The sequence below is a fragment of the Equus quagga genome, unplaced genomic scaffold (genome assembly GCF_021613505.1).
Source record: "Equus quagga isolate Etosha38 unplaced genomic scaffold, UCLA_HA_Equagga_1.0 203_RagTag, whole genome shotgun sequence".
NCBI classification, from domain to species: domain Eukaryota; kingdom Metazoa; phylum Chordata; class Mammalia; order Perissodactyla; family Equidae; genus Equus; species Equus quagga.
In genome coordinates this window covers 6,790,688-6,804,861 of record NW_025798627.1, presented here as the reverse complement: position 1 = coordinate 6,804,861, position 14,174 = coordinate 6,790,688, and positions in this window count along the sequence as shown.

Here is a 14,174-nt window from a genome sequence, read left to right as displayed (position 1 = left end):
TATATGATGTCTTAATATTAGGGAATAAATTACTGTAATTCACCATATTCATAGGTTAAATAAGAAAAGCTACACGACCAAACCTTTTATGCTAAAAAGGCATTTGATGGTATTCAAAGCCAGTCCTGAGGAAAGTCATTAGTGAAATATGGCTACATAGATTTTTTTTCCTAAAAGAAAATGCTATGTTTTAATGGGGAAACAACTGGAACATTTCCTTTAAAAGCAGAAAAAATATAAGATTGGCAGTCTTTATCATTTCTAGACATAAGGCATTTAGGCAAAATGAATTGAAAAATAACTAGCCAAAGTAAGGAGATAAAATTTTAATTATTTGCAAAGAAAATCAACTAAAAAATTACTATAAGTATCAAAGGAATGCAGTAAGGTAGCTGATTATTAAATACCTAAAACCCCCAAATTCTCTGTTTTTGTAGATTATTTTAATCTAAATTAGACGTATATGTAGTTTACAAAGTTCGATAGTTAAACAAGGTCTATTAACAAACAAAACAGCAGAGACAACCAATTTGGCTTGCATTAGTTGATTATTCAATATTTATCTCTGTATCTCTGTGGAATATCATGCTTTTTTCAGTATACTTTTTGAATTCCTAGTAGGAAAAAAAGGACTTAGCTCTTTTTTCTACTCCTGTCCCACATGTTTGCACTCTTTCCATCCCACAATCTCCCTAAGAATTTTATGGTAATTTTGGTTAGATTGAAATCCAGTATTTCGATTAATATTATTATGATTATGTAAGTGCCATTTGGAGTTGAGTCATGTACTAAACCATTACTACTTCCCCTTTCCCATACAAATCATGGATCACAATGATCATTCGTGGTAGGTGACAAACCCAGAAATCAGAAATTAAATGTTTGATTTGACTACAAAACCTGGAACGTCAGATGCATGATATGTACAAGCATATATCTCAAGCACACTTTGAAACATATGAAAATGAAAGGATTTGTTTCCTTTATATACTGTGATCTTTCAAATCAAAAAAGAAAAAAATGGGCTGGTGCAATCCAAAAAGACACATTTGAAATGAACAAACAGCAAGAAAACATGAACATCTCTACTCATTTTTAAAAGGCCAATAAAATACCCATGATATGTAATGTTTTCCTCACCAAATTGTCAACAATTAAAAAAGAGGTAACGCCCATTGTTGAAGAAGGTTTGTATATAGACTGACACTCATAAGTTGTGCTCCTCTAGGAGACACAGAGACAGAGTTTAAGTACAAAGGCATCACTCTGGGAGGCGGTCCCAATATTCAGTGGGAAGAAAACCCAGCAAGTGAGACAGGGAAGAGAGTCTGGCTACCACTGCTGGAAACCCAAGCTCAGCCCTGCTGGGGGACTCTGGAAGACTGTGTACATCTGTCTCAAAGTTTTCCCATGTAAGGGACCAGGACTAGGATATCTCTCCTCCCCTCTCCATCTATCATGGCAGAGGGCTGCTCCCAAGAGGGTTATCTGTCTGGCACTACCATCCTACCCCGTATATGTGGATCTAGAGAAAGCCCTCACAGGGAGAGTCACAGATGCTTGCAGTTGAACATCGCTGACAAGTGCCAGACCATTGAGTGTCCAGGAAGTGTGGATGGGGCCTCAACAGTGTCTCAGACACAGTCATGAGATACAAATGGGCTTATATATTGGTATGGTATAATCTTTCCCTCTATCTATCACCTCTCTCTCTCTCTCTCTCATCTATCTACTGGTTATCTAGCTGTCTATCTACCACCTATCCATCTCTATATGTTCCCACCATTAGGGAATTCTGCAAATTTGTCAAATATGTGGCCATTTTGTGGTCATATGGTTAAGTTCATACACATTACTTTTTCTGAAATTACTCTCTCTGGATTTGCTACCTCATGACCTATACAAATAAGTCAGATTCATTGTTTCTCTATAATTATGGCTTTTAGGGGAACAATTTCTTAAGTCTTTATATTAATTTTCCAATTTTCTATGTTTTCTGTATGTATGCAAGTATGTAATCTATCAGTCATCATTCAGTTGCACTATCTGCTTTGGCAGGTGAGGGTTATTTACCAGGATTGTGAGGAACTGGTTTATTTAATGCATGTGTTCTCTAATCTCTTAAGTACGTCGTACAAACATTTCTTGCAAGCAATATGTTTTTATTTTTCTACATTCTAGATTTAGAAACTCCTTCCCAAGTATAACGTTTTTTCACTAGTTATTTTATTGGAGTCATATTGGTTTACAACCTTGCGTAAATGTAGGTGTACATTATTATATTTCAGTTTCTACATAGACTACATCATGTTCACCACTAATACTCTAGTTTCCTGTGTGTCTATGTGAGGAAGATTGGCCCTAAGCTAACTAACATGTGTGTCAGTCTTCCTCTCCTTTATGTGGGACGCCACTACAGCATGGCTTGATGAGCAGTGCCAGGCCTGCAACCGGAATCTGAACCTGCAAACCCTGGGCCGCCAAAGCAGAGTGTGTGAACTTAACCACTACATTGCCCAGCTGGCCCCCCAGCAGTCTAGTTTTTATCCATCACCATACTTATGTCCACCTTATGTATATAACTTTGGATAGAAGTTTCAAACTCTGACAGTTCTCATTTAATGCAATTCAAAATTATTCTTCAGTGTAACCATTTTGTCTTTTAAGATTTTGGCCTGGAATCCTTTTAACCCACAAATTATTTTGCATAATTTTAAAATAATTTGATACTTTAAAAACTCAAATAATTTATTAGAAAATTAACACATTTACAATGTTTTCACACAAAGGTTTCACTTTTCAATAAGTATGTTAATGAGATCTAAGATTGGATCTTCTAAATTTTTTGACCTTAGATTTCACTTATAATAAGATAACCTCTGGGGCCGGCTCCATGGTCTGATGGTTAAGTTCAGCATGCTCTGCTTTGGTGGCCTGGGTTTGGTTCCCAGGCACAGACCTATGCCACTCATCAGTGGCCATGCTGTGGTGGCCACCCACATATAAAATATAGGAAGATTGGCATGGATGTTAGCTCAGGACCAATCTTACTCACTTTTCTTTTCTATAATTGGCTTTTTCTGTCTTTTCCTTTTCTTGAGTTCTGTTATAAGACTTCTGTCCTCTAATTGTTCTCTTGCTCTTTATTTATTGTATTTATTTTTGCATGTGTGAGGAAGATCAGCCCTGAGCTAACATCTATGCCAATTTTCCTCTACTTTAACTGGGATGCTGCCATACCCTGGCTTGACAAGCGGTGCTAGGTCTGTGCCTGGGAACCAAACCTGGGAACCCCCAGCTGCTGAAGAGGAGCATGTGAACTTAACCATTATGCCACTGGATTGGCCCCCCTTGCTCTTTATTTTTGCATGTTGCATTTAAATTTATTTTTGTTCTTTTTCATCCTTTCCATCAGGGTAGTAGGCTTTTCTTGTATTCATTTCTAGAAGCCTGACTTAATAACCTAGCTAAGTTTCAGTCTTTTAATACCATCAACTTTCAATTTAGCCAAGTTGGTTATTCTTATACTTACTGTTTCTCTTATTTATTGGTGTAGCCTTTCCTTGCACCCATCTCTTAAAGAATATCTTGCTCCCCTGAATTAGTTTGTCTCTCAGAATTTTCTTTCTTGGAAACTGTCCCCACATTTTCCTAAGCTTCTCAATGGTTGGCATAATTAGAATTCAGTTTCTTGACGTTTCTGGTTCCCTCTTCTTTTCTTGAAATCACAAAATTTATTAATCTATAATCATATAAATTAAGCTTATTTCCTTTGGTTTTAATTGGCATAAGTCCTAGTAAAGCAATACAAAAAAGCAGCATGCATAAAGGAAATCTGGGGCAGTAGGACCCAGAAACTCAATTCACTTTGCTCCCTCCTCCCAATATTTTTCTATATAGGTAAAATTACTGGGACCTTCACCCCTAAAAGAACATTATTTCATGCTTTTATGTTTTGTCTCCCCAGTACAGCTCCAAAATTCTCAAGGGAAAAATGTCTGCTTAGAAGTTTTATCTCTTGTAATGTTGCTGCTCAAAAATGTGTGCCCAGAAAAGCACATCTAGCATCTGCAGGAAGCTTGTTAGAAATACAGAATTCCTGGCCTACTCCAGACATGCAGAGTCAAAAGCTGCATTTTAACAAAATCTGCATGTGATTTGCATGCACAGTATAGATTAAGAAGCATTACTGTATAACACGGCTTGCCTATGATAGGCACTAGTAAAATCGTTGTTGCAGGTTTTTAGTCATCTCTGAATTAATCAAGATTAGTAAGCAAAATCTAATTGTCTTCATAAGGTAACTAAAATGTTTGCCTTCCAAATTCCCAAACATCTGCAGCTAAAAAACTTTGGGTTGTAAAAATAAATCTGTAATTTTAGTTAAAAAACATTAAATTTTCATTACAGGTTTATTTTTAAACTTTCAGTAGTCAAATTTTACGTTTGATGTTAGAATGGGAACATGAATTTTTCAGCACTTTCAAGTGATACCTTTATTTTGTAATCACTTTAATGTCTATTTTTTGTTAGATACAGGTTCACTTCCACTGGTGTCAATTGCAAAGCATGATATTTGAGGTATGCCCTATTGTCTTCTTTTTTCCATATTCTTTATTATGTCTGTTTATTTTTTTTAATTTTTCTTTTGAGGACTATTAGCCCTGAGCTAACATCTGCTGCCAACTCTGCTCTTTTTGCTGAGGAAGACTGGCCCTAAGCTCACATCTGCGCCCATCTTCCTCTACTTTATATGTAGGACACCTACCACACCATGGTTTGCCAAGTGGTGCCATGTCCGCACCCAGGATCTGAACCCCAGGCTGCCAAAGAAGCGGAATGTGTGCACTTAACAGCTGCCCCACAGGGCTGGCCCCCTATTATGTCTGTTTTGAAAAAAGTTAATCATGGATGTCATCATACACAATTTTGGAATTATTTTTTCTTCTTCCTTCACTTAACTCATGGCCTAAATTTAACTAAATAACTAAATCTAATCAGTTCTTACAGATTGCTTTGCTTATTATTTTGGTATAATAGTAAACCAAACAGTTATTAAAGATTTGTGTTATCTAATCTTTGGTTTTTCCTGTTTCATTATTAATGTTTTGTACAAATAACTGTTGAATCACAAAGGCATTATCCTTAAATTATTTTGCATACATACTCTCTTAGTTGTATTAATTGTCAATATATTTCTTTAACTATTTTAAAGTTGTTACTAATGATTTTGTATATAAAATTCACAGCTTTTGCAATCAGTTTTTACTGCATTTTACTCTTGCAATAACGACTGACTTTTAAGAATTATATTTCTATTTAACTTTTATTGAGATAATTACAGATTCACATGCAGTGATGGGAAATAATATAGAGAGAGCCCACATACCCGTTAACTCATTTCTCCCAATGGTAACATTTTATAAAATTATCCTGTAATATCACAACCAGGATATTGACACTGATACAATCCACCAATCTTATTCAGAGTCACTCAATTGTATTTATACACATTTGTGTGTGTGTGTGTGTGTGTGTGGCTATATAGTTCTATCACATGTGTAGCTTCAGGTGTCTAACACTACAGTCAAGATACTGAAGAGCTCCACCCCCACAAAGATCCCAGCGTTGCGATTTTACAACGTCTCTGCTGTCCTCAAATCCTACCAACCCTAACTCCTGGCAGCCACCAATCTGTTCTCCATTTCTAAAATTTTGTCATTTCCCAATGCTGTACAAACGAAATCATCCAATATAGCACCATTCTGGATTGGCTTTTTTCACTTAACGTGGTGCTCTGAAGATCCATCCAAGTTGTTGCATGTGCCAATAGGCTGTTGTTTTCTATTGCTGAGTGGTGTTTCCTGGCGAGGCTGCCCCACACCTTGTTTAACCAGCCATATGCTGAAGGACTTCTGGGCCATTTCCCAATTTGGGTTGTTACAAGTAACACTTCTATGATCGTTTGTGTGCAGTTTTTTGTGTGACTATGTTTTCATCTCCTAAATTTTGATTTGAGTTTTACTTCAATTGGCTGATAATCCCAACATTTAAAGCACATAAGAAGATTTTTCACTCTAAGTTGCACCCATAATTGAGGTGGACCATCAGATAATGATAATTCTGAAACATGGATTGCCCATATTAGTGATTATTGGTTACGTAAGATAGTAATCAATGTGATCACATGATCATACTCTTGTGAAAGTTTGATGTTTAATATGACTTTGGCTGTTTAACCTTTCAAAGGCCAAGAATGACACTGCACTAAATAGGAGATTTTGGACAAACGTTGCGACCAAATGTATCTGAATAAGCCTAACCACCAGGCCTATTAAACTTTGAACAGTTGCCACCATTCACCTGGTAATAGTTAGGCACATTTCATGCTTAGTTCAAGGTAGTGAATAGAGAAGGAAAAAATGAATCTTCTATGTGACAAGTACTTTACCGACTTCTAGTAATTGTGTGTGTATGTGTATGTCTGTCTGAATCTGTGTATTAAGCCTCTAAATTTAACTCATGCGTCATCCATCCATTCGACAAATTACTATCAAATGTCTATTATATAACAGACCCAAAACTAATACTTAAAATTTAAAGATTAAATGATATTAGTTTTGCTCTCAAGGAGCTCATTGTTTAGGGGCTATATCTATATGGCTGAAATAAAAAATGCTATGTCGCGGTCATGACTAAGTAGTGCTGCTGGAAGATGGTAGAGGATAATCTTAGTGAAATTATAATGATATAGAGAAAATTATATTCTTTTAGTACAGGGTACTAAAATTTCTTTGATTTTGCAGAGAGACCAAGTTTCTTTAAAAATATTCTCCTGGATAGATCCCATTTTGAGATATTAATTTGTATTTTAATTCCTCCTCCTTGCTTTCTTTCCCATCTAGGTAGGTGCCATTTTTCACTTAACTCCCTCTGTTATGTGTCAGGGCTGAAAACAAAGATAATCTGCAACTTTTACTGTCTTTGATTTTCTAAAATTTAAATTCTCGGGGGAAATTAAGTTTTCCCAAATGGGGGAGAGGATTCCTGGGTAGAGACTGAGTCTATGAAGGAACAGAAGGGTCAGTGGGTGACTTAACCTCTTTCCCAGACTGAGATCTGTTCTCCTGCACTGGAGGAAAAGTATAGAGAGATCTGTGTTTCCCTGAGTAACAGGGCCTGAAGTCGGCTTTCTGTGGGAGCCCCCAAGGATGTGGGACACTACGAGAAAGGAATCGCTTTCTGGTGTATCTAGGCAGACAGGGTTACAGTGCCCTTCGCATGATTTCTTTTACTCACCCGTAAGAGAGCATCACCAGACCCAAACAGGCATTGGGACAGGGATGAGGGACATTTCAGTGACATATAGAACTACCTCATTAATGTAGTGTAGACATTGACATGTGGCATAATGTAGAGCAAAGAAACACCTCTGCAATGATGGAGATTTATGTTTAATCCACCTTGGGAGAATAGGACACCAAAGTAAAACTAAAGCAGTTTATAAGGCACCCAAAAAAGGGATGTTTTGTTTGCACACTTGGATTTATGACCTGAGAGTTATATCCACTCCTAGGGCCACTCTGGAGTAGAAATGAGTTTCTCTGTCCTGGTTGTTGGTCTGACGTTCATGTTTTTTTAAGAAAGAGTGCTGTGCTCTTTTCAGTGGAATAGAAGCAGGACCTGGTGGAGACAACCACAGCTCAGAAGAAGGGCCAAAGAGAGGAGGAGCTACGCTCGGCTGCACAGAAGAAGCAGAGCAAGGAGAGTGGAGTGTCCGAAGAGGAAATGGCAAATGTGTGTGATAGAAACTTCTCATCTCCCTGAAGCAATCTTTAACAAAAGTAAGAATAAAATTCCTGAAATGGTGAGTGTGATAAAATTGAAAATAAGACACAGTAGGGGTTGATGTTTGCATAGTGATTTGAATGAGCTAGACAGAGATGGGCTGTGAGGACAGGGGAACATCTGACCTTTGGGGAACAAACTGATTATTTAATAGCTAAAATTTCAGTTTATCATGATCTCAGTATTGTATATATAATGAGTGGCCAGAATTTGTATTTATCTCAAGGGGTGGTGGAGATTAACAGATCACATTAGCCTTTATCTCTTTTAAAGTAAAACTAAGAATGTATATTTTGTGTGTGTTTGTGTGTGTGTCTGTATTTCTTCGGAAAGTGAGCTCCTGTCTGGTGGTTGCTGATTTTGTTTTCTACTGCATTGACTTTACGTGAAAGGCTATATGTTGTATAGACATTTTAGGAAGGAACCTAAGGTAATAAAAGTGGCTACGTATTTTGGTAGTCATTGCTAGAATGATCTATGGAGTCTCGTATCACTGAACATCTACTGGGCCCTTTGATTGTGTGCAATGATATAAAAAAACTGCAACTTTTTTCAGTGTAGTAAGTTCATTGGAGTCCAAGCCTTGTTATAGCTTTCATAGTATTGTCATTTATGTTATAGACAAGAGGATTAAAAAACCCAATAGTGTATTATTGAGATTTCTCTCTGGTTTAGAAATAAAATGAAAAGAACAGGCACATTTCGTATGCTGCAGCATCTAGCTACTGTTGGCTTGTATTTTTCTTCTCCTTTTATCATCTGGAGAGTTTGACATTTACAGTTTGCCAGTGCATGAGTCTTAGAGGAGAGAGATGGGTCAGGTTGGTGCTAAAATCAGCAGAGACTATAATTTTAACACTGATAGAATTGTCAAATGATCTTGACACACTCCTCCTTAGTCCCTTGGTTTTACTTTTCCTGGGAACACCTGCATGCTGACAGACTTGTGCAACAGAAGCCTGGGAACCATTCACTGAAGCAACGTTTTATTTCACAGACACAAGTTTCACTCTACAGTCATGTGATGGAAGGGCAAAATGGGAAAGAGACTCTGGGTGTGTCTTGGGACCAAAGTTTGCTCATTTCTGCTCCCTAAGAAGGACTCGTCCATGGTATAACTATCTCCCTTGTTATTTTGAAGTGTTCTAAACTGACTTCGGATTAAAACCTCACTCACTCCCTAATTTTTTAAAATAGGGTGAAAAATTTTGTCCAAGTAGGAGTTGAAGAGGTTGACAAGAAACTAAATTGAGAGAAAAACAACAGAAAGGTTTTAAAATTTTAGAAAAATTGCTGGGAGGAAAATTCAATAGTTGTATTTCTAGTGAAAGAAAAATTATGTGAAATGTAGAGTAGAAAATAAAACATATGCTAATTAATCAAGTCCTTCTCATCAACTCAAAGTCCAGTTGACCAGGTATTTACTGAACTTCTACTAAATGTGTACTGAACTGAGAACTTGTTCCTGAATAGTTAAAATCACGTCCGGGAAATAAATCCACAGATAAAAGAAGTTAGATTTATATAATTAGAAATTAAAAGTAGCGACAGAGGGCCAGCTTGGTGGCGCAGCAGTTAAGTGTGAACGTTCTGCTTCGGCGGACCGGAGTTCACCAGTTTGGATCCCGGGTGCAGACACCGCACCGCTTGGCAAGCCATGCCATGGTAGGTGTCCTACATTTAAAGTAGAGGAAGATGGGCACGGATGTTAGCTCAGGGCCAGGCTTCCTCAGAAAAAAGAGGAGGATTGGCAGCAAATGTTAGCTCAGGGCTAATCTTCCTCAAAAAAAAAAAAAAAAGTAGTGACAGAGATAATGAATTCACAGGACTTTGAAGGGGCAGAGAGTGTTGGAAGGATAGGCATCAGAGCCATCTCTCTCCTGGGGAGCAAAGTACAGGAGAGCTTTTGAGAGCCAGTGGGGAGTCTCTGAATGAAGGTGAAAACATTCAAAGACTTTTTTTCCCGTAGAAAATAGAATATTGTTGTATATTCTTGAAAATGGGAAAAATAATTTTAAAAAAGCACTTTAGGAAGATTAATCTTACATATTCAAGAGAGATGGAGAGAGAAGAGACTGCATGTTTTGTACAGAGTCATACACTCAGTTATAGGAGACTGCAACAGATGAGAGTGGGGAGAAAATACTGTCACCATTGTCTTTGCTTGCTAATAAAATGTGAAGCCATTCCTACATTGTGGCCTTGTTGCTGAATGCTAAAGTTGACTTCGTCCTGATCTGATACCACCTTTGGACTCTGCATGGCCTCTGCTTACTAGAGCTCCCAGGGGTCATAGCTTTCCATCTAAGTGAACTCCTAGGCCCCATATAAGGGCCTGCATATGACGCCGGGAATACTCTGCCCAGAGGCCCTACACAGATCATGTGTGTCAAGTCCTTCGTCTAGAAAGCCATTTCATTTACACTGTCTTGAGTTTATGCATGTCTCTATCACATGTTGAGGTTTCATTCATTTTTGCTGTTGTGCTGTTTGGAATTCCACTTATCACTCAAATTTTAATGCCCAATTTCAGTTATTAGATGTTCACTCTGACATGCCACTGCCTCTGCATTCAAGTCCTGTCCCTTCTCCAGACTCCAACTCCAACCCTGGATCTGTAATCTTCTTTCTCAGCTGACTCCTTTAGGACTTACGCTGGCACACATAAAGGCAGAATCCTATTTCCTCATTGGCTCGTTAACTCTGAACTTGCTTTTGCCCTTGGGACGTGTTTTATTTTCATATTCACTCTTTCTGCATTTCAATTCCCAGTTGTCATTCTTGGTTTGTGTGCCATGTTATTCACTCTGCTTTGGATGTTCTCTGCTGGTTTTGAACACTATCTTCTTTGAGCCCCATCAGACTGCTAGCTGTCTCATAATCACAACTTGCTCGCGCTTGTCTTTACTCCTGTAATTGCTTTTTTTTTTTTTAAGCATCTTTCATATTCTTACCATTGTGGGTTCCTTAAATGTGTCAAAATCCATTTCAAAGCTCACTGATTACAGAAAGAATTTTTATTTGTGTATTTCCCACTATTGTGTGTTTCATTTAATTTCATTATTTTGTTGACACATCTTAAATAAATTTAAATTACACAATTACACATTGACACTCATTTCTAACCCAATTTATTCCAAAACTTCTTAATGATTTGTATATAAAGCAAGGTAAAATTAAAATATTTTCAAATTAAGTAAATGAAAAAGAGAAGCACAAAATAAGATGAACATTATTATGTTCTAAACTCTTGGGCAGAGATTGGACACACAAACAATAAGCAAGAGAGAAACATATCAGTTTCAGAAGCCTTTAATTTCTAAAAATAAATTATTCAGAAAAAGTAAGACTAGAAAAATAAGACTAGACAGTTACTCACATATGAATCTCCCCATAGAGAAAATAATATGTAATATAAGGGTAAATATCTTTAAAAATACCGTTATAAGAATCATCTACAAATTCTTAATAAATAACAGAATTAAACTTATGACCTGTCATGAATTTGTCTAATTTTATAGACATATCAAAAGGGTACCTTTATTTTGGAAAATATATTTAATAATACATTAAATTATAGAATATTATATCTTATTCAAATAATTAAATAATAAAAATATTATTTTTGTTTCAAGAAATTAAAAATAAAACTCCAAAATTAAGCTACGAAAGCCTGACCCCAGAACAACTCCAAGCTGAAGACAATCCAAAAAAAAAAAAAGCAGGCAACTCTTAAAAAATGTTTTCCAAGTCCTCAAGATTTCCCTTTTGCGAGTTCTTTCTTTTCCTCTGGCTGACTCACCAAGTCTGAGTTTGAAGAACTAATGACTTGATACATGGGCCCAGTGAAAAAGCCAACTCTGAAAAGAAGAGTACTAATAGTCCAGGAAAAACAATGAATTCATTGGTCAGCTTCTCTGGCAGCCTTCTCATTTCCTGTAGGTTTCTAGGCTTCTGACTAGCTGTGATGTTGAAAGCCAATAACTACTCCTTTGTTAGAATCCAAAGCTAGAGAAGTGTCCTGGTTTATATACATATGAACTTCCTACAAACACACACACACTTATTCCATTTCTTTCTTTTACAATACATCAGAACAGAAACTCTCTCCTTCCACACCCAAGTGAGTTGTGCAATGAACCACTATGCTTGAATATAGAAGCAACTGAGTCTCTTTCTAAAAACTTTTCCAGATGCCCTTAAAACTCTCTGGATTTGGATTCTTGTTTCAGTGAAACCAAGGATTCAAGCCTCAAGAGTCTACAGATTTTTTCCAATGCTGCAGTTGTTAGCTACCACATTGTTTTTTCTCATCAGAAATATAAAATTCTTAAGAACCGGCATGACCCAAATTGATCATTTAGTCCTAGATACGGAAAAGTCCCCAAAGTTAGATGGTTTGACTTGCCCAGATTTACATTAATTGTTAACAGAAGAATCACACAGCCAGAGACGTGTTCATACTACCTTATAAAAAAACAACAGCCATCTTATCTGATGCTGTTTAGTTTTTATTCCTCTTACCCTACTTTGTCTTTCTTCATAGTTCTTATCTTCACTCAAAACATTATATTTTCGTTGGTTTATTGTCATCATTCCTAATAGAATCCAAGTCCCTTGAGAACAAGGACTTCTTTATTTATTTTCACTGCAGATTTTCAGTATCTAAGACAGCAGCTGGTACATTGTAGGTTTGCATCAAGGATTTCTATAATTAACTTATACTGAATACTTCCTGTGTGCAAGGTCCTGTGTTATGAAGGAATAAGAAATAAAGCAGATATGATCCCCACCATGAAGTAAGGTTGGTGAGTGAGAAGACAGATGTTGGGCACGTTAAAACATATGAAGGTAAAGAATAATCAAGGAAAAGAACAGATCACCATGGAAAAAGTAACAGGCTGTGATCTAATTTCAGTTGAAATAAAAGAAGAGTTCTCTAGGTCGGCCCTGGCGGCCTAGTGCTTAAGTTCAGCAGCCCACGTTTGATTCCCAGGTGTGACCTACACCACTCATCTGTCAGTGGCCACGCTACGGCAGTGGCTCACATACAAAAAGAGGAAGATTGACAACAGGTGTTAGCTCTGCCCAAATCTCCCTCAGGAAAGGAAAAAAAAGAGATCTTTCAGAACATGATATTTAAGTTCATGTCTGAATAACAAGGAAAAGAAAACCAAACAAAGAGTGAGGTTAATAATGTTCTATGTATCTATGTACAGGGAAAAAGATCTTAGAATGTTAGAGGGATGAAAAGAAGGTGCTTTCACTCTACTGTGTACCAAGTGGACTGAAAGTAGTTAGATATGTAAGTCTGGAACCCAGAAGAGACATTTGAGCTCTGTATAGACTTGGGAGTTATTAGCACAAAGCTGGTTTGTAAAAGTTTGGTAACGGATTAAATCCCCTATGAAGAGACTAGAGAGAGAAAGGGTTCTGACCCAGGCTGAGGAACTCTCACATTTAGTAAGTAGGAAGTGAAGTGTGAAGCAAAGGAGAATGCAAAGAAATAGGCAGAGAAGTTGACAGATGCTCCAGAAAACTAATATTATGGAAGACAAGGAGAGAAAGGATCTCAGAATGCGTTCTCTATTTTGAATGACTGAAAATTCTCAGGAAAAAACCCTCAGAATTGACAATGGATATAACAGAACAAATGCTATCGTTGCCTTCCCCCCAGAGCATAGTTTTGCAGTGTCATGGAGAAGAAAGAGAGATATTCTCAGGAGAATGAGAAAATGAAAGTTGAAGAAGCAGAGACTGTGTGTATATAAAATGTGTTCCACGAGTTTGATTATGAAGAAAAGCTGGAAAAGTAGGGGGAGCAGAGGAAGGGGATATATGACATGGGGGAGTTTTGTTTTGTGTTAAGAAGCAGTTTTGGAGTATGTTTGCCAAATAGAAGAACCTTGTAAACGGGGAGGAATTTCATGATAAAAAAATGAACATACACATACACAAAATCCTGCCTTGAATTTCGAGGAATTCATGAACCTCATTAAATTCTTTCAGAATTCCTGGATCTCAGTTTAATAGCAGATGCCCTAAGATGCACTTAGTTAATTAAAAAAGAATGATGAGCTTTCACATATAATTTTGATATATGAGATTGGTGTATTCATTTAGTTACTTATAGTAAATATTTATTTATCAACAGATCTACTGGCCGTCTTGTGGCCGAGTGGTCAAGTTCTCGAGCTCTGCTTCATGGGGCCAGGGTTTCGCTGGTTCAGATCCTGGGTGGGGACGAACGCACCACTCATAAAGCCATGCTGAGGCAGCATCCCACATGGCAGAACTAGAAGGACCTACAACTAGAATATACAACT